The sequence below is a fragment of the Pongo abelii genome, chromosome 8, assembly GCF_028885655.2.
Source record: "Pongo abelii isolate AG06213 chromosome 8, NHGRI_mPonAbe1-v2.0_pri, whole genome shotgun sequence".
In the NCBI taxonomy this organism is placed as follows: domain Eukaryota; kingdom Metazoa; phylum Chordata; class Mammalia; order Primates; family Hominidae; genus Pongo; species Pongo abelii.
This window is the reverse complement of record NC_071993.2, coordinates 5,385,638-5,410,186: the sequence shown is the minus strand read 5'-3', so window position 1 is coordinate 5,410,186 and position 24,549 is coordinate 5,385,638. Positions and strand designations below refer to the sequence as shown.

Sequence of the window (24,549 nt, the reverse complement as noted above, 5' to 3'; positions counted from 1 at the left end):
TTTAAACCACGTCGAGGGCTGAGGCTGTGGGATATATATGTCAACAGCCTGAGTGCTTCTGTTAGAAGTGCAGGGCCTGCTTTTTGAAACTCAGTAAAGACTTGATGATCATCAGAAAGTAGTTGTCAGAAGTTATTTCTTCTGATAATCCTCTGAGCTCTTCTTTCAAAATCTTGTGCATTTCAACATAAGATTTCAAAATCTTGTGTTAGGCTCCTTTTTAATTCCAGCAGATGGTTGGGAAGGGAGTGAGACTTTGGGGGCCACAGTTTCATTGCTGTGAAGGAGATGAAATGCATAGCAATAGCAATAAAATTAGAAAACTGCCAAGGAACATATAATCAGAAGAACGTTTCATCAAACATTAAACATAATGATGACCATTAACAGTTATTGATAGTCACAAATAGTGTTACGTAACACCCCTAAACTCATTTGCCTTAAAATCGTTATTTCATATTTAGCTTGCAGTCCTGTGGGTCGGGAGTTTAGGGCTCGGTGGTTCTTTGGGACCTAACTGGGCTGGGTGACAAGTCTGGGTGTCAGCTGACTGCTGGCTGGGGCAGCTTAGCTCTCCTCTGTGTGTTCTCTCCGCTTTCTCCAGCACATTCCCCCGTTATGAAAAAAGGCAGAAGCAGCAGGAAAGCAGCCCCAGGCCCCAGCATTGCCATGCCTCTGCTGGCATCATGTGCTCTGACATCTGATTAGAGCCAGAGCAGGTCCTACAGCTGAGCCGAGTCATGAGGTGGGTGGATCACCAGCCCGCAGATGGAGGGCAGAAGTGGGGACATCATTGCAATCCATCTGCTCTAAGGGAATGTGAAGAAATGGTGGTTGAGACCATAGAATTATTCTGCAGTGGCCTGTGGGGAGGATGAGATTTGAGGGTGCTTTAGAAATGGGGGAGGTGAGAGGGGATATGTATTGGTCAGAGTGCCTCAGGAGTGGGCAGGGCTGAGGTGCAGTGGAGGAGTGGGCAGGTGCATTTCATCTGCCCCAAGAGGCAGAAAGGAAAACCCAAGAAACCAAGGCTTCAAGGGGATGCTGCATTGCACTCAGTGTTGGAGTCAAGGGGATGCTGCATTGCCACTCAGTGTTGGAGTCAAGGGGACGTTGCATTGCCACTCAGTGTTGGAGTCAAGGGGATGCTGCATTGCCACTCAGTGTTGGAGTCAAGGGGATGCTGCATTGCCACTCAGTGTTGGAGTCAAGGGGACGTTGCATTGCCACTCAGTGTTGGAGTCAAGGGGATGCTGCATTGCCACTCAGTGTTGGAGTCAAGGGGATGCTGCATTGCACTCAGTGTTGGAGTCAAGGGGACGTTGCATTGCCACTCAGTGTTGGAGTCAAGGGGATGCTGCATTGCCACTCAGTGTTGGAGTCAAGGGGATGCTGCATTGCACTCAGTGTTGGAGTCAGGGGGACGTTGCATTGCACTCAGTGTTGGAGTCAGGGAGATGCTGCATTGCATTCGGTGTTGGAGTCAGGGGGATGCTGCATTGCACTCGGTGTTGGAGTCAAGGGGATGCTGCATTGCACTCGGTGTTGGAGTCAGGGGGATGTTGCATTGCACTCGGTGTTGGAGTCAGGGGGATGCTGCATTGCACTCAGTGTTGGAGTCAGGGGGATGCTGCAGTGCACTCAGTGCTGGAGTCAAGGGGATGTTGCATTGCACTCAGTGTTGGAGTCAGGGGGATGCTGCATTGCCACTCAGTGTTGGAGTCAAGGGGATGCTGCATTGCACTCAGTGTTGGAGTCAGATCACAAGTCTGCTGGCTCCCTGGCCAATACAGAGCTGAGGCCATTCAGGGCTGGTGCTGATGGGGACGCTGCGGCTTTTTCCCTCTTCTGGTCTTGCTGTAAAAGCTACACCTCACTTGACTTGTACAGGGGACCAGACATACATTTCTTCTCTTCTCTCTAGAGAATGGGTCGATGACACAGAATTCACGCCTGAGTTCTGGAAGTGCTGTATCCTCGGTATAACCTTTGTAGCATTTGGCATGGAGGAACCCTCTATGAACTCATGTTATCAAAGTGATTGCGAGCATGAAAGGGGCACCCCCTAAATGTTTCCTAAGTGAACCCTCTGCTCTGGGTACTGTGAGAGGTTCTAGGGTTATAGTGATGAGTGGGAAACCACCTTGCCTTGCAAAGCTCACATTACAGTCGTGGTGTTGGATACTTAAGCAGATGCTTACAACAAAGCTTCGTAGAACAATGACAGAGATACACATGAGGGCTGGGAGGGCTGGGAGGGCTGGGAGGCCCTGCCCTGGCTCAACCAGACCATGGTGCAGGACTCAAGTGTTGCAGGACTGCAGAAGAGGCTTTCTTTACAGAGGGTTAATGAAAGCAATGAGAATCAATATGATGTCATGGAGCTGTCTCTGAGAGTGTGCTGGGAGAGGATCAGCCCTTGGGACACGAGTGAACATGTAGATATATCCTGGCATTTCTGAATGCTTCTGAGTGATGACCCAACTCAGGAGTCAGAGGTAGGGACCCTGGGGAAGTCTGCAGAGCCACCTCTTCTCTGCCTGGGCTATCCGCTTTCTGAGCGATACAGTCGGCTGCTGGGCTTGGATGGTGGAGTGGACCTTCATCATTGGTAGCTGCCAACATCTTTTTATATTCTCCCTAGATGTTGGTCGTTTCCCATATCATGAGTCAGCAGGTCTTTTCCCGTATTAGGAATCCTGCTTTCTCAGGGCAGATTCCATAAAGCTCACGTGAAGGTAGAGGCATGTAACTTAGGATCCGCCACGTGGATGCACGCCACGCCCACCCTATGGGACATGGATTGGGAAGTGGGCATCCCAGGAAGGCAGCTGCGCATCAGGGCACGGGATCTCCTGGGAGCACAGGGCATGGTGTGCAGCTGTGCTGGGTGGCAACGGTGGGACTCCAGACACTGGGACCTAGCCGTGCAGGTGAGCTTTCTTGCTGCTGTTGCGAGAAAATGTTCCAAAGAGCTAAGAGAGACGTGTAGAGGAGATCTAAGCTGCCTGGTAAACAGTCAGTGGCGGATTTCTAACTGAACCCAGCAGCGGCCAGAAGAGCCATTTGCCTAAATCACTGACCCCTAGAATTGCGACAGAAGTTGCCCCATGGTGTGATTGAGCATTGTTCCTGGCAGCCTAGAGTGGAGGCTAGCTCTGTGGATCATCATGATTCTCCTACTTACCATCCTTAAATAAATTCCTTTTCAGTTTAAACTCTTGTGTTAGTCCATTTCGCATTGCTACAAGGGAATACCTGAGGCTGGGTAATTTATAAAGAAAAGAGGTTTATTTGGCTCCTGGTTCTGCAGGCTCAGGAAGCATTTCCTCATGGCAGGAGGCAGAGGAGGATCAAGTGTGTCACAGGGCGAGAGAGGGAGCAAAGGAGAGGGGAGGAGGAGGTACCAGAGTCTTTTAAACAACCAGCTCACAGGAACTAACAGAGTGAGAGCTCACTCATTACCATGAGAAGGGCACCAGACCACTCATGCGGGATCCACCCCCATGACCCAAACATCTCCCACTAGGCCCCACCTTCAACACTGGGGATCCCATCCAACATGACACTTGAATGGGACAACTATCCAAACCAAATCCGCTATCCAGAGTTTGCAACCAGGAACCTTCCCCAACATCATGGTAAAAGACACAGCAAAAGAAAACAGATGAAATCCACAGAGTCCTGCATCTCATGCTTCATGCCAGCCGCCACAGTAGCCTGGGTGGTGCAGTGGCCTCAGTGAAGGTCACTGAGCTCATAAGGAATCCTATCGTAGCTGTGGAGTTTGGCCAAAATACGGATGGAAGTGGGCTAGAAGGAGGTGGAGACTGAGATTTTAGAGAAAGATGGCTAAGGGCCCCACGGCTGTCTGAGTGGGCACTTATTCAGGGTCACATGGGCTGTCCTCAGTTGAGATAGAAGAAACTGAGAGACAGGAAATACTGAGATTCAGTAGTGAACCTGCACAGAAAGAGGAGGCAGACAGGTAGCCAAAGGCTGAGGCCGAAGGAACCCAGGGATGCGCTGGAGTGGAGGCTGGGGAACAACTTCAGGCTGGCGGCTCTGGGAAGCCTGGAAACTGAAATCGTCGCCTCTGCTCTATAATGTCTCTGGGGGAGGCAGGAATTGATCTCCCTGTGGGGCTGTGGTTTCGAGTGCAGGCAGGAAGAAAGGCAGCTCTGGACATCCGTCTTGTTCTCCCTTCTGGGATGACCACACGAACTTACGCAGTCTTTGCTCTGCCTCACTGGTTTCTGCTTCCCCCGTCCTCGGCCCCCACCTTCTCTGCTGTCAGAATGTGGACAGGAGACAAGGTCTTCAATTCTATTAAGCCCAGCACAATGATTTATCTGTGTTCTCTGCATTTGAAATCAAATCAGAGTCAAATCTGATCACTGAGGAACAGAGAAACTCATTTAAGCCGAGGGCTTTGCTGGTCATCTCCATCAAAGGGGGAAGGAAAGGGCCCTGGTTCAGTTAGCCTGGGGAGGGGATGAGGTCGTGTGAGGTGGATTTATAATTGAGCCACAGTAAAACTCGGAGGCGGCTGGGACAGCTTCTCCTTCCCATTCACATGCAGGCTGGCAAACAGCACTCCTGCGTTAGGTCCCTGGAGCACCCGTGCCTCTGTCTTGTGTCCCCTGTCTTGAGTCTTGGGAGGAGGCAGTGCCCATTCCTCAGGGAAGAGCACAGTGCAAACCCTTCCTTCCACCACACTGTCACAGAGTCTGCAATCACAGTGGCAGAGGCTTTCTGCTTTGAGGCTTGTCAGCCTTCAGGAAACTCAGATTTAGCTCCAAATGCCATGGAAAGAGGAATTTATTCAACCATTAGAGGCTGGGGGCCTTGGTCAAGCCAGAAGGCAATGGAACAAAGCATAGGTGGGGAGAGGAAGGGGGAGGCATGGATCAGGGACTAAGAATCAACCAAACACCAATCAGGCCAGTTTCCAGTCTTTTCCAGGGCTGGCTTTTATTCCAAGCACTGTTAGAATTACAGTTTTCTTTCTTTCTTTCTCTTTCTTTCTTTCTTTCTTTCTTTCTTTCTTTCTTTCTTTCTTTCTTTCTTTCTTTCTTTCTTTCTTTCTTTCTTTTTCTTTCTTTCTTTATTTCTTTCTTCTCTCTTTCTTTTTTTTTGAGATGGAGTCTTGCTCTGTCACCCAGGCCGGATGCAGTGGTGTAATCTCCACTCACTGCAAACTCTGCCTCCCTGGTTTAAGTGATTCTCCTGCCTGAGCCTCCCCAGTAGCTGGGATTACAGGCACCTGCCACCATGCCACCTAATTTTTGTATTTTTAGTAGAGACAGGTTTTCACCATGTTGGCCAGGCTGGTCTCGAACTCCTGACCTCAAGTGATCTGCTTGCCTCGGCCTCCCAAAAGAATTATGGTTTTCTAAAGCTGGTGTATAGGCAATGAGTAAAGTAAACCACTCTGCTGGAGCCTCCTGTCTATGGAGGTTCATACTCTAAGACTTAGAAATTTTGTGGGAAGACATTCCCATCTTTTCTTTGCTAATTGTGGACCTCTTTTTTAAATGATTTTTTTCAACTCTGAAAATATAAACTCCATGCAATAGGGAAAGGTGCATGTCTTAACACTGTGTCTCTGACACAGAGTAGACACTCAATAAGTATGTAAGCCACACAGATGAACTGTTGTGTTTTCCAACCCATAATACCTCAAAGGAAAACAAGTTCCAAAGACCAACGAACCACTGTGCAAAGTAACACTTCCTTTGTCTTGTTCTTAAAGAAGAAATCAGTATTTCAAGTTCAGAAGAATAAGTGATTGTATTGTCAGTGGTTTTCAGTATCTTTCTTCTGTTTTATTTTTAAAGCAGTGAAATTGTTTTATTAAATCTAATTTCACCTGGAACTTCTTGTTCATCATGGGGCAGGCCTCCCCTTTCTTTCCCCCATGGGGTGCCTCAGAGGGAACTGGAATCCCAGTACTCCTGGGTATGGGAAAACCCCTGGACCTTCCAACTTCAGAGTTCTCTGCTGTGAATATCCACTTCACAAAACATCCTGTGGGTGTTGAGAGATGCTGAGTTCAGTTTCTCCTTCTCTCGTCCATTTTAGAGTTTCACACTTGTCACTAGTAGGAAATCCTGCATCTTTTCTAACCCCAATTTCTAAAAATTTATTTACTTATTTATTTTTTGAGACAGGGTTTCCCTCTGTCACCCAGGCTGGAGCGCAGTGGTGTGATCACAGCTCAGAACAGCCTCAACCTTCTGGGATGAAACGATCCTCCTGCTTTAGCCTCCCAAGTAGCTGGAACTACAGGTGTGCGCCACCATGCCCAGCTAATTTTTGTATTTTTTGGTAGAAGCAGGGTTTTGCCATGTTTCTCAGGCTGGTCTTGAACTTCTGGACTCAAGAATTTCTCTTGCCTTGGCCTCCTGAAATGTTGGGATTATAGGTGTGAGCCATCAAGCCCCGCCAACCCCAATTTTTAAATAGTCTTTGGCATTAGGGTAATAATGGTCTCGTAAAATGAGTAGGAACAGAGATGTGTTAGCTCTCCTATTTTCTGAAAGAGTTTGTGTAGAAATGATATTATTTTTTCTCTAAAATGAGGGCCATTTTATACAGCAGAGTATTTGGTAGAATTTTCTAATGAAGCTATGCAAGCTTGAAGTTGTATTCATGGGAATTATGTTTTGTTTTGTTTTGTTTTGTTTTTGAGACAGAGTCTTGCTCTGTCACCCAGACTGGAGTGCAGTGGAATGATCTTGGCTCACTGCAACCTCTGCCTCCTGGGTTCCAGTGAGAATGTCTGGCTAATTTTTATATTTTTAGTAGAGATGGGGTTTCACCATGTTGGCCAGGCTGGTCTTGAACTCCTGAGTTCAAGTGATCTACCTGCCATGGCCTCCCAAAGGGCTGGGATTACAGGTGTGAGCCACTGTGCCCGGCCATCCATGGGAAGATTTTAAACAAAACATTCAATTTCATTAACAAATATAAGGGTTATTCACATTATCTATTTCTTCTTGAGTGAGGCCACAGCGGCTGAGACAAATTTTCCAAAATGATAACTTTCTCTTGAAAGCTGAAATTGTATCACTGGCAACAAATAGTGTCAGTTGTTTTCCTTGAAATGAGAAAATGTCTGCTATTCACCCAGGTTTGAATGACCAGTCGTGAATTGTCTGTGAATTGTTCTCTCTAGTAAAAATAAAGCTCTATTGAAAAAGTGACTTGTTCAGCTCGAGATGCAAACAATTGTCTAAATGCCTTTCCTTGAAACAACCACAGTGCTTTGGTGGAATAAAAGAAAAACTTCAGCCTAATTAAATTAAAGGGGTTTAATTGAGCCATGAACAATTCACGAATCGGGCAGCCTCCCAAGCCAGAGTGGGCTCAGAGACTCCAGCACAGCCACAAGGTGGAAGAGGATTTATGAACAGAGGAAGGAAAGTGACGGACAGAAAAGGAAGTGAGGCCCAGAAATAGTCGGATTGGTTACAGCTCGGCATTTGCCTTATTTGAACAAGGTTCAAACAGTTGGTTACATCTAATTGCCCAAAACTTGGTGATTGGCACAAGTGTAGGCTGCAGTCTGGTTACACCTCCACTTGTTATAGCTCACAATGTAAAGAGAAATCATTAGGCCAAACGTAAAATATGTAAGTTCGTAAAGGAGGCAGCTTTAGGCTGTGCAGCAGAGTATATTTCCCATTTGGTCACAAGGAATACTAAAAAGATGTGTAGTCAAGGGTTGAGCCAGTTGAGACCTAGTAATAATCTATAATCTTAGCAAGGGCATTCTCACATGAACCTGGAAGTCCTGTGCTTCTGTTATTCAATGTCTGAAATCAGTTTCATAAATTTTGGCTGGTGTTCCAGTTGCTTAAGGCAGGATGGTAAACACAGTCCCTGTTAGTGCATTATAATGTTTTTGTCTGCTTCTGGAAATCCTGTTCATCCACTACGAGGTCACCCAGAGCTGTCCTTCAAGTGTCTTCTCTTTCCCCCTGATTTTCGTCTCAATTTTTTTTCTCTGTACTTTGGCACATTTTTTACATTTGGTTTATATGTACTACATTTTAAAATCCAAAACATGTTTTCTGGTAAGCTCCTAGAGTCTTTTTTATGCTTTTTCGGGGTCTCCTTACCTTTTCTTCTTTTTTTTTTTTGAGATGGAGTCTCACTCTGTTGCCCAAGCTGGAGTGCAGTGGCACGATCTCGGCTCACTGCAGCCTCTGCCTTCCAGGTTCCAGTGATTCTCCTGCCTCAGCCTCCTAGTAGCTGGGATTACAGGCACGTGTCACTACTGCCTGGCTAATTTTTTTTTGTGTTTTTAGTAGAGACGGGGTTTCACCATGTTGGCCAGGCTGGTCTTGAACTCCTGACCTCAGGCGATCCGCCTGCCTCAGTCCCCCAAGTGCTAGGATTACAGGCATGAGCCACCATGCCCGGTCAACTATTCTTATTATCTTCTATCATAGGTGTTCATCTTTCTTCTTCAGGGACAGTCATATGCCTCATAATAATTTTTGGCCAATGATAGATCACATATATAAGAGTGGTCCCATAAGATTATAATACTGTGTTTCGACTGTACTCTCTCTATGTTTGTGGATATTTAGATACACAAGTGTTTACCATTGTATTATAACTTCCTATAGTATTCAGTACCGTAATATGCTGTATAGGTTTGTAGCCCAGGAACGATAGACTGCACCGTCTAGCCTAGGTGTGTAGTAGGCTATCCCATCTAGGTTTGTGTAAGCACATAAGGTTTGCACAATGAGGAAATCACCTAACAACACATTTCTCCGAATGTATCCCCATCATTAAGCAATGCATGGCTGTATTTTATTGGGTATGTGTTGTGAATGTTTTGTCAGTTCTTTCTCTCTCTGGCTGCTGGGCCCTTTTAGAGGTGCTATAACTTTTTATTTGTTGGCTCACTGGGGTTCGGGTAACAGGAATGGTGATGCCTATGGGATCCTGAAAATGCATTTTTTACACTAGATTGATGAAATATTTCTTTTTAGATGTTGGATATGTTTTAACCCTTTGGGGAAATAAAGACTTAAGTGGGATTGGGGTCAGAGGTAATTATTCTCTTTTTGTGGGTGGAGAAAATGAGACTGAGTAATGAAGTCCCTACCCAGCACCCGTCCAGAAGTGAGAAGTGGAAATTGGGAGAGGAAACCATGTTACATCAGTGATTATCAACCATCTGTTGAGCTTGTACCCAGACCTAGGCACTGAGATAAATGTTCCGCTCATATAATTTTAATTCCAGTTGTCAGGTTACTAACACATGACATTTGCCATGTGATGTAGATACAATGACTATTTCTGATAACAGATAAAGAGGTTGTGTGTGAGGTCCCGTAGGTAGAAAATGGAGGAACTGGGATTTTAATTACGGCATGTCTTTCTTTGAAATCCCTGATTGATCTTAACCCCTGTGCTGTGCTGCGTGGCGCTGGCCTCCTCCCTGGACAAGAGCGGGAGTTGCTCCCTCTCTCAGTGGCCCCTTAACACTTTGTTCAATGGGTGGCTTCTGCATTTAGAAAAATCTTTTATGTTCTCTTAGTGCATGAGGTCAAGGCCACCACCCCCTCATCTCCTATACACTCTTCCCAGCGCAGTGGCTCAGCTATTGTTATTATTTTAATTACTTTCGTATTTGGTGCTTAATTGCAGAGATGGGTGGGTTGGGTGCTGTTTCGGGTGATGGGCTACACACTCCCTTTTGCTTAGACCTTTCCCGCCCCTTACCCTTTTGGTTCCCTGATTCACAGGCTCTTTCCTTATTACCATGAAATCTGGGGGTAGAACAGTCTTATTTCTGGTTGCCATTAGCATTTTATTTTGAAGACCTCTGAGTGATGGGTGTGGCATACTCAAAGATTCTCTCTGGTATTTGGGTGGCCTCTGCCGAAGGAGCCTCCAAGCACAGTCTGAGAAAGAGAAGAGGTATGGGCTGCCTGAACCAATGCTTAACCCTTATGGCATTGAGGGTTTTGGCTTTGGAATGCAGCCTGAGTTATAATATCTCTCTGAGGGAGGAGGTCGAAGGAAGAAGCTAAATAGCCTGGGTACCCAGGATGGGGCTCCTGCAGAGACTCAATGGTAGGAGAAAGAGGTTGGTCTCTTCCCGTGTGATGGGATCAGTCAAAGCCAGGATGCTCCAAGAGTCCAGATGGGTGGATTTCTATCAAAAGTCATCCTCAATGGCCCCTCCTAGGTATTACCCCTATAGATTCTATTTCAGAGGGTTTTGATGGGTCCTGGTATGTGTACTTTGTTAAAATATACATACCAGGACCCATAAAAATATCCCTGGGGATTTTGAGCACCCAGGAAATGACAATCATTACTGTGACTGGATCAGGGAGAGTACTATGCCTAGTACTACAGCACTGAGCCTAGTACCGAGGGAATGACAATCATTACTGTGACTGGATCAGGGAGAGCACTATGCCTAGTACTAGAGCACTGTGTCTAGCACCCAGGGAATGACGGCCATTACTGTGACTGGATCAGGGAGAGCACCGTGCCTAGTACTAGAGCACTATGCTTAGCCCCAGAGAATGACAATCATTACTGTTATTGGATCAGCAGCAGAGGGTGATCCTAGAGCACAAATGAGAAGTGGGGCCAGAAACACAGGGTGTCAGAGTCAGGCAAGACAAAGAAACCCTGGAACTCAGGTTTTAAGGTTGTAGCAATAGAGAAAGGTAGACACAGGTCCTCCAGGGATGCGAGGGACCAAGGGCCTTGAACACCTGGCTCTGCCGAGTGCCCAGTGTCTCCTCGCCTTCCCCTCTTTAGCTAGTTCACTTCCATGTGTTCAACCTGACTAGCGCCCTGCCTGGTTCTGACAGTGTCTCACCAGTACCCTTAGGAACCCACAGTACAGGAAGTCAGCTCACTCTTTGTGTCCCAGATCTGACAGCTTTTCAATTTCCTGTGTAACCAACACCTGGGGGATGTTCCTTCCCATCTGGGCCCCCCACGTGTCCTTTCCAGCAACTCTGCACAGAAAAATGAGATGAAGAATGAGTCAGCTCAAGAAACGGAGGCCAAGGAGGACTCTGCAGCGGACATGCGGGGACCCTGCCATGAGTAATGACATGCGTCTGTCTTGCCCAGCTGAGTCAACTTTCTCATTTAGCATGACTGACCCTGTCACTAAGGAATTTAATTCGCTCACTTGCCAACCAGAAATAGTTCATCCCTGAGGTTTAGAAAATGAGATAACCTGACAGCAGAGCTGTCTTCCTTGTCTGGGAGCCAGAGGAGGCAGTGGTCTTAAACACCAGCGAGGAGGGATACAGTGGGGACCCTTGGGTTGGCCTCTCTCTGCACGCTGCTCTTGCACCTGGCTCTGACTGTGCCCTTCTCTGGCCCCACTTGTGGGCTGAGATATCATGAGATTCCAACATCCTTTCCCACCCAGTCTCCTGCGCTAACATTCCATCTCTAACTTTTTGGTCAGTATGATTCTCTTTACTACAAGAACAACAAGTCATTTATTCATTTGGTTAAACAGGAAAGTGAGAATTTGGGAATTTAGCTTCAATAGATTTTGCTGCTTTGCTGTTCAATGTGATTGTACCCATTTTTACTTTCGCCAGCTGGTTGTGAATGTACGAGGTCTATGTTCCCCATGTCATCAAACATGAACAGTTTGCTAGGTGGATGAGTATGAAGTGTTTCATTTTACTTTAATTGGCATTTCCCTGGTCACGAGTGATGTTGATCTACTTTTCACATGCTAGTTGAATATTTTCATTTCCTCTTCTTTAAATTGCTTGCCTTTTGTCAATTTTTTTTTTTGTCTTTTTGTATTGATTTTAGAAGTTCTTTATCTTGTATGGCTACGAGTTCTTCATTAGATATTTGTAATATTCCTCCTGGACTATCACTTGACTTTTAACTTTATTTTGGGCCTCTATTATAAAACAGAAGTTTTAAATTCGAATATAGTCAAATTTATCATTCCTTTTCCCTTTGGCATTTTGTGTGTGTGTGTGTGTGTGTGTGTGTGTGTGTGTGTGTATTGGGCATGAAGGCTCCCATCTTCCTAGCTATGCAGGACTGTATTTTCTCCTAATGATTTATAAGTATTGCCTAATATTGATTGCCATTTTTATTGAGGTTGCTCATCTCTCAGTTTTGGGGAGGAAATGGTGTGAAGTAGGGATTTAACTTAATGCCCCCACAGATTTACAGCCAATAGTGCCAATATCGTTACTGAGTGGTCCCCTTCAAACCCATCCAACTACCACTGGTTAAAATGTTATCTTTATCATGTGCTAAACTCCATGTATAGACATTGGCCTGTTTCTGGACCTCCTGCTCCGTACCATCAAAATGTTTGTAATTACTGTTCTAGTAACACACTATTTTTATTACAATACCTCTAGAATATTTGGAATCTGAAGGACTAGTTCCACATCTTGTTCCTTTTCAAAATTTTCTTGGCTCTTCTGGTGCACATGGATTTTAGAATCAGCATCAATTTTGATGGCTGTTTTTTCTTTGCTTGTTTCCTTCTGCCCAGTTTCAATTTTCACTATTTTCTTTTTTTTTTCTAGTTTATCTTTTTAGTTCCTCTAGTTTGTCCCCTGTCATCTTTCTTTTCTCCTTTTCCTCTATTTTCCTTGGGGAGGTGGATAGAAACTGGGAATGGAAATCAGAACAAGTTTTAATCTGCGTTCCGTCATGAGTCATCTGTGTGACCCTGGGCATGGCATCGCTCTTCTCTGGGTTATTGTTTCTTTTTCTCTAAAATGAAGTAGGAGTGGTCCAGATGAATTCTGAGATGACTTCTTTTTTTTTTTTAATTATACTTTAAGTTCTAGGGTACATGTGCACAATGCGCAGGTTTGTTACATATGTATACATGTGCCATGTTGGTGTGCTGCACCCATTAACTCGTCATTTAACATTAGGTATATCTCCTAATGCTATCCCTCCCCCCTCCCCCCACCCCACAACAGGCCCCGGTGTGTGATGTTCCCCTTCCTGTGTCCATGTGTTCTCATTGTTCAATTCCCACCTATGAGTGAGAACATGTGGTGTTTGGTTTTTTTGTCCTCGCGATAGTTTGCTGAGAATGATGGTTTCCAGCTTCATCCATGTCCCTACAAAGGACATGAACTCATCATTTTTTATGGCTGCATAGTATGTGTATATGTGCCACATTTTCTTAATCCAGTCTATCATTGTTGAATGGCGATCATTAAAAAGTCAGGAAACAACAGGTGCTGGAGAGGATGTGGAGAAATAGGAACACTTTTACACTGTTGATGGGACTGTAAACTAGTTCAACCATTGTGGAAGTCAGTGTGGCGATTCCTCAGGGATCTAGAACTAGAAATACCATTTGACCCAGCTATCCCATTACTAGGTATATACCCAAAGGATTATAAATCGTGAGATGACTTCTAACATCTGCTCTTCTTCCTTTACACAACAGCTTTCAGCCTTTATTCTCTGTTCTTCGATTGCATTTAGCTCTGCTCGTCAATGTCCATGTCACAGTAAGGGCAGTCCTTTCTCTCTACCTTTCTGACCTTACCTTCACCTCCCTCCTCCCAACCACACACCCCAGACCCTGCTGTCCAGGCGCTGCAGATGTGTAGCCAGGAACCAACATGCCCGGACTCCGTGTTTTCAGCCTGCTCCTCAGCAAAACAAAGAAACGGAGGCTTTGGTGGCTCTCTTGGTTTACTCTCCCATCTCCCTTGCATGGAGTCCTGCTTTAAGACACAGAAGGCCTATTAGCCATGCTCACCTGGGCAGGATTAGTGACAACTTGCTGCCAGGTAACTACCACCTGGGCAATCTTCAACCTTCACGATGGCCAGCGTGTATTTGCTTTGTTCAGCTGCTGTGTTTGCTTTTCTAACTGCTAATGGCCCACAGTTAGAGGGTTAATGAGGCAATAGGTGCTCTTCTGGATAATTAAACTCTCAGCAAATGTGAAGCATTAGGTCAGATGATCTGAGTTCTCATTTGTCTGGAGGGATATGCTAATAGGAAGACTCTTTCCCTTTACTCATTTGAATGTTCTAAGGGCATGGAGAGAAGGTGTAACTCATGGGAGAGGGAGTATGCTCCCACATCATTTAGGGGGAAAGGATGTGGCCATCGGTGTGGCTTGATGAGTTTTGTTTATAGTTCTAGAGATTCTCAGGATGGCAGGATGGTTCACAGCTGGGCCTCTCACTGGGCAAGAAACAGCCTCACCCAAGGTCACTATTCACCCTTCTGGGGTGGTTCACTGCCAATGGCTGCTGATGCAGGCATCTGAAGTGCCAGCCCCTTGCCTCAATTTGAGACAACATAGAAGGATTATCCGCAATCTAGAGCTAACTGCAGGTATAGCCAAGACCTCTGTTGCAGCTGCTTCCTGAGTCAACTTCTCTCTGGGCCCAGTCTTGCCTTCTCATTTCCTCGCAGGTGTATCTCCTGGGAACACTCCCTCAAGACATTCTGCATGTAGCTATCTGTGTCAGTCTTTCTAGGGATCCTAGTTTAAGATACACACATATTGCATCATTTCTTCAGCAGGAGCTCCCATCTGCACCTCCTCAATGTAGTGTCTGATGCAGAATGCTCATTTACCGTTTATTGAATGAACAGATGAACGAGTGAAGACAAATCTTGGTTGATGGAGTGGGAGAAGTTTCGAATTGTGCTTTGGCCTTAAGTTGAGCTCTGCATTCTAACACTTCACAGGCATCAATCTCAAAGTGCAGCAGAAAAAAACTGATAAAAATCTCATTTTAAAGCAATTACTGAAAGAGTATAGAAAATGACTTTCACAAGGAAGCATAATGTTAAGATAATACAACTTTTACAATACTGCCTAGAAAGGCTGCTATCTTTTCAGCGAAGTGACTTTAGGTTTGAGTGTTGGGCAATGGTACCAAGTACCAGGAACCCTCTGACCAACAGTACTGTCGATGTTCCCTTCACTTCTTGCTTTCTCTCCCAGGAACTCATTCTAGATCCAGAAGCAGGTGAGAAGACGTGGACCCACAGGGTTATTTAGGGCTGTTGTGGGCTGGGTGATATCCTTAAGTCCCCCACCTCCCACCACACCCCCTGCAACCCCTGGTCTCTGCTGACATCAGTCCTCCACAACCATAGCTCAGATCCCATGCCTCTACCCCAAGTGGTCTGTTGGATGCTGGACATTGGTCGAAGTTCTTAGGGGCTTTGATCTTAGGCGCCTTCCTTTCCCCAACCATGAAGCCACCCTAAAGGTGTGGTCTACTGTGTTATTCAAGGACCCAGTCTGAGCAAGCTCATGACTTCCCTAAGGAGAGACACGAGGCCCATTGGCTCTGCTGGGGGAGTCCCTGAAGGGGTGCCACTGTCCCCCAGTGAGGGGTAATTATTCCTGGGCTTTCACACCTTTCACACCTGGTCACACATCGTTAACCGTTTCCACAACCACAAGAATTTTTATTAAATCTTTTTTGTCTTCCGTAAACAACTTCAGGCTCTTCAGGCAAAGCCATTGTCTAACTCGGACTCACACGTCTCAGAGAGGCAATGATAATAAAGTTAGTGTTTGAGTGCTCTTTCTATCATGAACCAAGTGTTTTTTTTTTTTTTTTCTTCATGTCTCAAGTGATTGAATCATTTCAACACTCCTAGAAGGTATTACTATCACCCCATTTTATAGAGGAGAGTACTGGTGACCAGGGAGGTTAAGCGGTTTGTCCAATTTATTGCAGACCAAGGAAAGGGAGGCCCAGAAAAGTTAGGGAAATTGCCCACTAACACTGTGAGTAAGTGGCAGGGCTGGTGTTTGAACCAGGCAGCCCGGCTCAGTCCCACCCTCTGGGGCACCACTCAATGGTATTGCCCTCTGAATAGTGGGACATTCTGCAAAGAACACTGGGTCACCTGGATGTAATCTCAGATCTGCCACTGACTTTCTGGGGGAGCCTGGGAGAATCACCCAGCTCCTCTGGGCACTTGTCTGGGTGGCCTCTAGGGCCCCTTTCAGTTGGATGGTTCTAGAAAGTCTCCTTGTTATTTCCTCCTATCTCAACTTCTCACTCTTGACAGAGAACACTGGTGGCATGTGGAGTAAAAGAAGTACTTTCTTGGCATAAGAAAAACTTCAATGCCTAGTCCCTTTCAGGGAAGAGGTGGATGACTGGTTTGCAATGGGTGCCAGCTCTTGAAATACGCTTACTGTAGGTATGATTTCCCCTAATCAGCAAAGGTGCTGTTATTCCAGCAAGCGGCAGAATATGGGCTCATAAATATTATTCTTTCTTGTGCTATTGTGGGCGATAGGGTACTTGACATCATCTAACAACACTTCAAAGTCAAGAGTCAATTGTTGCTGTTTTAGTGACTCTTCTTGGTGACTGAATTAGCATCTGCTATGGTTTGAATGTAGCCCCCAAATTTCATGTGTTGGAAACTTAATCCCCAAATTCATATGTTGATGGTATTTAAAGGTGGCACCTTTGGGAGGTAAATAGGATTAGATAAGGTTGAGAGGGTGGGGCTCCCATGATGGGCCTGGTGGCTTTAAAAGAGGAGGAAGAGAGTCCTGAGCTGGCACATTTGCTGATGCCCTCCACCATGTTATGACACAGCATGAAGGCCCTCACAAGATACAGTCCCTCAACCTTGGACTTCCCAGCCTCCAGAACCATAAGAAATACATTTCTTTTCTTTATAAATTACCCAGTCTCAGGTATTCTGTTATAACAACAGAAAATGGACTAAGACAGCATCCTCCATCCTAAGTCTTTATGATGTATTTAAAATCTCCTTTAAGGGGCAATAAAACCAAGAGGGCTACAGAGCTTCAACCTGTGGCTTGTGGAATGCAGCCTGGTTACCAGAATGCCATGTGTCTGCAGTGTGGCGGGGGGACAGGCAGAGCTTTCCAGCCTCCAGCCTCTGTCTCAGGCTGGCTTGTGGCCCAAACAGGAAAGGGTGACAGCTTTGGTTGAAAACATTGTTTTGTTTTGTTTTTTCCTGTAAATGATAAATACTTTATGGGAAGGTTAACATGCTAAGATAGTATTCATAAGTAGTATTCATCAGTAGTATTCATAAGATAGTATTCATCAGTAGTTCCTTATGAATCACACAATCCTTTATAACAGTTAAGAGTAAGTTTTCTTAGAGGGAGCATGAGAATTTCTCATTTTCTCATTTCTCTTTCTGGCAAAAATTGCCTTAAAAAGTCTCTATTCAACAACTTAACCCTCTTTTCTAACATGCTCTTTTTTTTTTTTTTTTTGAGACAGAGTCTCGCTCTGTTGCCCAGGTCTAGGCTGGAGTGCAGTGGTGCGATCTCGGCTCACTGCAAGCTCCACCTCCCGGGTTCACACCATTCTCCTGCCTCAGCCACCTGAGTAGCTGGGACTACAGGCACCTGCCACCATACCCAGCTAATTTTTTGTATTTTTAGTAGAGACGGGGTTTCACCGTGTTAGCCAAGATGGTGTCGATCTCCTGACCTCGTGATCGCCTGCCTCAGCCTCCCAAAGTGCTGGGATTACAGGCTTGAGCCACCATGCCCGGCCTCTAACATGCTCTTTTGAACTCATTCCCATGGTGCTTTTTCTCTCAAGGACACCAGCAACATTTTCAAGGACACCAGCAACCTTGATTCTTCTCAAGGACACCAGCAACATTCATTTTGTCAAACCAAACAATCCACTCTCCCTTCTTGTGTTACTTGACCTGTCAGCACCACTGACATGCTAGGCACCTGCACAGATTCCCACATGTAGTGGGTTGGGAACAATGAGCTTGGAGGGTTCATGGCTTTAGAGCAAGTGGAGGGAAGCCTGCCCTTTGCCTAGGGAGAGACATTACTTCCTCCCTGAAGGCTGCTTGCTATAAGCACAACCCTGAGACACAGCTCAGGCAAGAAGCAGTCAGGACCATGCATTCTGGGCATAGCTGGCAAGAAAATGCAGTGACGTGCAGGGTCAGGTGGAAGGCCTCTTCCAAAAGTGTGTGTCCCAAAGGCAATCATCCTCAAATTCCTGAACCCTGGTTCTCCAGCATCAGTCAAGCTTAGTCTTACTATTAATTAATTATCAGCAAATATCCCCATATTAACACACACCTAATAATGATTATAAGGATAACTCACATGTATTGAGCATCTACCATGCGGTGAGCCTGACTATGGCCTCATTTAATCTCCACAACCTCTCAGTAAGGAAAATATTGTTTGGCTCATAAAGATTAAGTAATTCAACAGAGAACAGTAAGTAGTGGAACTGATATTCAAACCTACATATGCTTGGCTGGGCATGGTTGCTCATGCTTGTAATCTCAGAAGGTGGGAGGATCCCTTGACAACAGGAGTTCAAGATTAGTCTGGGCAACACAGTGAGACCCAGTCTCTACAAAAAAAATAAAAAAATTAGACAGGTGTGATGGCACACACCTGTAGTCTCAGCTACTCGGGAGGCTGAGGTGGATCACCTGAGCCCAGGAAGTTGAGGGGGCAGTGAGCAATGATTGTACCACTGCATTGTAGCCTGGGTGACACAGTGAGATCCTGTCTCTAAAAAAAACACACAAACCGAACCAACACACACAGAAAACCTATGTTTGCTTGATTCCAAATCTGTCCTCTTTATGCCTCATCACCCTTCCTGATAGGATTAAATGTGCAGCATTGCATGACGTACACATATAAGAGAGTAAAGAAGGAAGGAAGAGGACCAAGAATCACGTTTTAAGAAATATTTAAAGAAGCCAAGTGGTGAATTTTTAAAAAGAGGGGTGGTGAACAACAATGTATGAAAGCTCAGGCAGATGAGGTCTGAGGACAGAGCAGTGCTTGGCAGCTTGTGTAGAAAAAGGGCTTTGGGTGGGAGCATGTTTATCCTCTTCTGTCTGTTGCTCATGAGTTACAGTTGGACTTTCAGGTCAGCTGACTGACAGCTTATACATTTTGTAAGATACAAGAACTCAAGACAATGTAAATCCAAGGGTGGAGTGGAGGTAAGGGCCGATGGAACAACTCACAGCACCAGCCAGCTGGAGATGGAGATATGAGAGGCAGCAGGCAGGATGACTGATGGTGGAGCCCATGGGCTTTGGTGTGAGACTTGGCTTCAAACCCTTGGACATCATTTTCTAGCTCTTTTGAGAGTTAGGTCTTAGGAAAATCTTTTTATATCAGATTCTGAATTAATTGAATGTAATCAATAGCTATTTAGAAAGGCAGATGAAAAATATGCAGTCTTCATTGTGAAATAGATAAATCCCATGCTTAGGAAAAGCTTTTAATTTGAAATTTTACATAGAGTTTTTGTTTAGTGTTTTTTTTTTTTAAACTAGTAAATGGCACACATCATCATTTTCCTCAGCTGAGTAATATCCGATCCTAGTGAATAGTAGAGAAGTAATTATTTCATTTACTTTATCTCTATCATTTTTTCCAAGGAAGAGTGGGTCTGTGAAATTTTCAGAAGCTCAATATATCTGACTTGCAGATTAGCAGAGCTGAAAGGTGGAGAGGCTACCTTACTGTATCATCTTGGAGAGAAACTTGATTGCAGAAGAAAATAAAGGCATTTAAATGGCACTTACAGAATGTTTTCTACCCTGGACTTTGTTTCCTCATTCATTCATCCCACAAATATTTGTCAAACACTCTCTATGCCAACCATTGTTTTGAGGGTTTAATGAAAATTAAGGCTAGAAGAAACACATGAGGCTTTTGTTGATCAAAACTATTCAATAGCTTTATTCTTCCATTCCATCAATATTATATTCATCTGATTACTCTTAAATTCCAATATTCCAGTACACAAAGTCTCCTTTCTCTCCAGCCAACTGGTCAACTCTTTGCACCTAACTCACCACCCCATCTTGTTCATGTTGTCATCATTCTGCATGCCAGGAACGTTCACTCCTCTTCAGTGTATAATTTTTTTTTTCCCGTCAGATCCTAATTCAAGTCCCATTACTTTCATGAAGCCCTCCTCACCTGCTTTAGCTTGTGAGACTCCTGGAATCCTTCTAACAGCTCTCATCCCTGAATGCCCGGATGACTTTTTCTGATTATAAAAATATTGCAGGATGAGTAAGGAAAATTTGAAAGAGAAGGAAATATATCACCTTAATTCTTCTTTGCAGAGAACATTATACTTAGCATCTTGTGAATTTTTTATATGGACTTAAAAAAGCAGAACTGATATAATAATGAATATAAAATTTTATATCTTATTTCTCCTGCTTAATGTTGTATAATTACTATTTCTCTAAGTTATTAAAAACTTTCAGTTATTATTTGTAACATTTGCCTGATTTTCCACTTGAAATGTGTACCATAATTTACTCAATAATTCCTCTGTCATGAAAAATTTAGTTTGAGTTTAGTTTTTTCCTATTATAAATAACCCTGAGATAAACATAAGGATTACTCCATATTATAAATTATTTACTTAATTAAAAATCTTAGAATTGGAATTACTATATCAAATGATGTAAATATGTTGATATATATTGCAAAATTGTTGTACAAAAGGTTAATATTAATTTTCGTTCTTGAGTAGACAGTTATTTCACCATATCCTCATTAGCACTAAGTATTCTTTAATAAAAACAAAACAAAAAACTTTGCTAACTTGTGTCACCTGTTTGTCATTTGGCATATGCAGCAATGATCTTCTTCCCGAAATACATTAGTCACCACACTCCCAAATCAGAGTCAGGTTATAATTTAGATCGTACTATTGATTTGAGTACCCACTTAGAGCTCTCGAACCTCCCACCTCACGTGTTGAAAAATTACCGTGCCCTCTGCAAAGTAAACTGCGGTGACAATTGGGATTGACAGCTCCTTCTCCTCTAGGATGCTCTTCTTCTTTTGGGATGCAGCCTCAGAGGTCCCCGTGTTCCTTCTCCCTTTCTTCATACTGGCCCCTTCTTCTTTGGGCAACTTGTAATGTTCCAGGAGCTTTGGTGGCTTTAACCAACAGCTTCTTGCTGTTTCCTCAGTTGGCAGTGTGGAGTTACAGTTTTTTCCCCCAGCATTTGTCAGTGTTGAGCACATTTTTCTCATAACTGCTCACCCCTTCTGCGATGTGAGATCCTATCAATATCGTTCTAATGGATCTGCCTTTCCTTCATTTCCTGTGTGGACTCTGCCTGCGCCAACATGTGGGTTCTGCAGCTGTCTCCCTGGCCTCTTATTCTACAGCCTTCCTGGGCAACTCCACCTGCCTCCAAGGCAGACTTATCTCGGTGTAACAACTAGGATTTTACAATTATATTTTATATTACATTACATAATTATTATATTGCATACTTTTATTACATATTTTTAATTAATTTATTCAATTATTTAACTTATTTAATTTTATTACATAATTCATTACATAATGACCATGACAATTTTCAAAATTACATTAAATGTATCTTGGTGCAAAATCTGTAACTGAAATCTGCCCCCTGCTCTTGAGCTTCAGCCTAATATTCCAACACCTACTAAGTATTTCCATTCGGCTGTCTTCTAAGGTTGTAAGGAAAAGGTCTCTGGGAAGGAAATTGGAGGAAAGAGACTTTATTCCAGCAAACAGCTGACAAACGAGGGAGATGCAGCCTCTGGTGTAAACAAAGATGTGTTCCAGAGAACAAAAGGAGGGTTTAGTGTTTTCTTACATTTTATTTTATTTTTATTTTTTATTTGAGGGATGGAGTCCTGCTGTCACCCAAGCTAGAGTGCAGTGGCGAGATCTCATCTCACTGCAACCTCTACCTCCCGGGTTCAAGTGATTCTCCTGCCTCAGCTTCCCAAGTAGCTGGGGCTAGGTTTTATAGCAAAAGTTTCTGCCCAATCAGGTTCAAGTATGCAAATAAAAAATTCAAACTGATTGGTCAACACAGCTGAGCCCTGATTGGTTGATACAGCTGAACCCTGATTGATTGGTTCAGATGAGCTCTCCTTTGTTGGTTTAGGTGAGCTCTAATTGATTCAGGTAAGCTCTGATTGGTTTGTTCAAATAGCTCTGAAAGTTCCAAAGTTAAATAGAGGTGTGGGTTTTGGGGAGCTCGTGGTGCTTGTGTGACCTCCAGTCAACAAATGGCTACTTGGCTGTATTTAAAATTTGCTCCTGGTTAGCTGCTTGGGATCCATCAGGATTGGCTATGTCAGGTTCATATTTGTGTATACGACCTTCGAGCTCAGCATGTCCACAGTTACAGTGATTGTTCCTCTGGCCTCACAACCCTTTCTCCTTCTCCTGTGTCCTCTAGACAGCCTGATAACACCATCTTCCCATTAGCTCTGTGATATGGTTTGGCTGTGTCCCCACCCAGATCTCATCTTGAATTCCCATGTCTTGTGGGAGGGACCTGGTGGGAGGTAATTGAATCATGGGGGTGGGTCTTTCCTGTGCTGTTCTCCTGATAGTGAATAAGTCTCATGAGATCTGATGGTATTATAAGCGGGAGTTTCCCTGCACAAGCTGTTTGTCTTTGCCGCCATCCACAGATGTGACTTGCTCCTCCTTCCCTTCCGCCATGATTGTGAGGCCTCCCCAGCCTGGTGAAACTGTAAGTCCAGTTAAACCTCTTTCTTTTGTAAATTGCCCAGTCTCCGGTATGTTTGTTTTATCAGCAGCGTGAAAACGGACTAATACACTCTGTGAACTAGAAAAGTAGGGGTCCTGCAGTCCTCATCGTCAGTACCCTGGACTACAAAAATAAAGCTTTTCTGGTCTTCCTGTCTCCAGACCCGCCCTATACCCTTGAGCCGGAGTGACCTTCTTCAATTTGCTTAGACGCCTTCTGTAGCTGGTCATCGTCAGGATTAAGTTAGAAATCCTGAGTTCAGTACAGAAAAGCGAGCAGCACCTGGTCTCTGCTACCTCTCCAGATTTTCTGGTATGATATGCGAATTGTCTCTCACAAGGACCCCGGCTGTATGAATTCCATTTGCTTCTTAATTGACCTATGTCAGAATCCTTTCTTGTTTTCTGTAACAGATTCCTAGAGGCAGTGCCATGCTTTGCAGTTTGTGAATTTCAGAAAGCCTAACAGGTGAGGCACCACCCCTAGAGCCCTGTGGTCACACCTCACATGCCCTGTCTGGGGGAAGACAGCAATTCTGTGTTCTAACTCTCTGACGGTCATTCGCTGTGTGATCTTGGGAGAAAGACCTGAGTTTTTGGGCTTCAGTTTGCTCGTCTGTGGAATGAGCTAGTCAAAGGGAACTTGGAAATGGTTACTAAAGTCTCCTTAGGTGACCTCATTTGTGTCCGTTTTTGGTTAAAACCCTGAGCTGGTGTAATATCAGAGCCAGGCATTAGAGGGCAGCATTAACTAAAATTTGCTGGGAAGTCCACATATGCTGGACCTTATCTTGGAAGTTGGTTTTGCTTTGTTGCAGCAAATATTGATGATAAAATACAAAGTGAGCATACGGAGATATATACATTATGCGATCTGATGAGGATCATGTTAAGCATTTGGTTCTTTTCCTAAAAGTAATGGGAATACTTCAGATTATGATGAAGATTCACAAAATAAGAGATACTGAAGATTCACATGAAGATTCACAAAATAAGAGACACTCTAAGACAAATCTAATCACTTCTGTTAACTTTTCCAATTATTATAGGAGAATTTTTTTTTAAATACTGAGGCAGAATATTCATAGAATCAGTCAGTGACTCTATATTTGAAAATAACAGAAACTGATGAGTCTTAGGCAATTTGCATGAACATAGTGCAAAAATAGAATAGTTTCTCCTGAAATTGATCAAATAATTGCGAGTCTTTGAAAAATTAGTGAGTTAATATTAATCTTCATAAATTGGTATATTTTTGCAATCTGAATATTTCTGTTCATGTGAGTGTGAGATGCTAATATTTAATGCTGCACAGTTCTCTTCTACAATATGCCAGGTTATATAGTTTAAATGTTTGAGTTGAAAAAAGACATTAATAACCAGTGAGGCCCTTTGTGGCTATCACTGAAGTGGGAGTGGACAAAATGAAGTTCAATCCCTTTGTGACTTCTGACCGAAGCAGTAACTGCAAAAGGCATTTCAATGTGCCTTCCCACATTCACAGGACAGTTAATGTCTTCCCCTCTTTCCAAAGAGCTGAGACAGAAGTACAACGTTTGATCCATGCCCGTCTGAAAGGATGATGATGTTCAGGTTGTGTGAGGGCACCATAAAAGTCAGCAAATTGGCAAAGTAGTCCAGATTTACAGAGAGAAATATGTCATCTACATTGAATGGGTGCAGCGGGAAAAGGCTAATGACACAACTGTTGGTGTAGACTTTCGCCCCAGCAAGGGGGTTATCAGTAGACTAAAACTGGACAAAGACCACAAAAAGATCCTTGCACGGAAAGCCAAATCTTACCAAGTAGGAAAGGAAAAGGGCAAATACAAGGAGGAAACAACTGAGAACATGCAGGAATAAAGTAATCTTGTATACAAGCTTTCATTAAGACTTGACAAAAAAAACTGGTGGGGATAATGTAACACAGATGTAGTACAGGGAGAGGTTAAAAGTGTCTGTATGCATACGTGTGTGTGCA

General features: G+C 44.1%; 1 pseudogene; it reads left to right on the top strand.

Annotated features, from left to right (window-relative positions):
* Positions 1-23,992: 23,992 nt before the first annotated feature.
* LOC100434929 (large ribosomal subunit protein uL24-like) lies at positions 23,993-24,431 on the top strand (annotated as a pseudogene).
* The last annotated feature ends 118 nt before the right edge of the window (positions 24,432-24,549 follow it).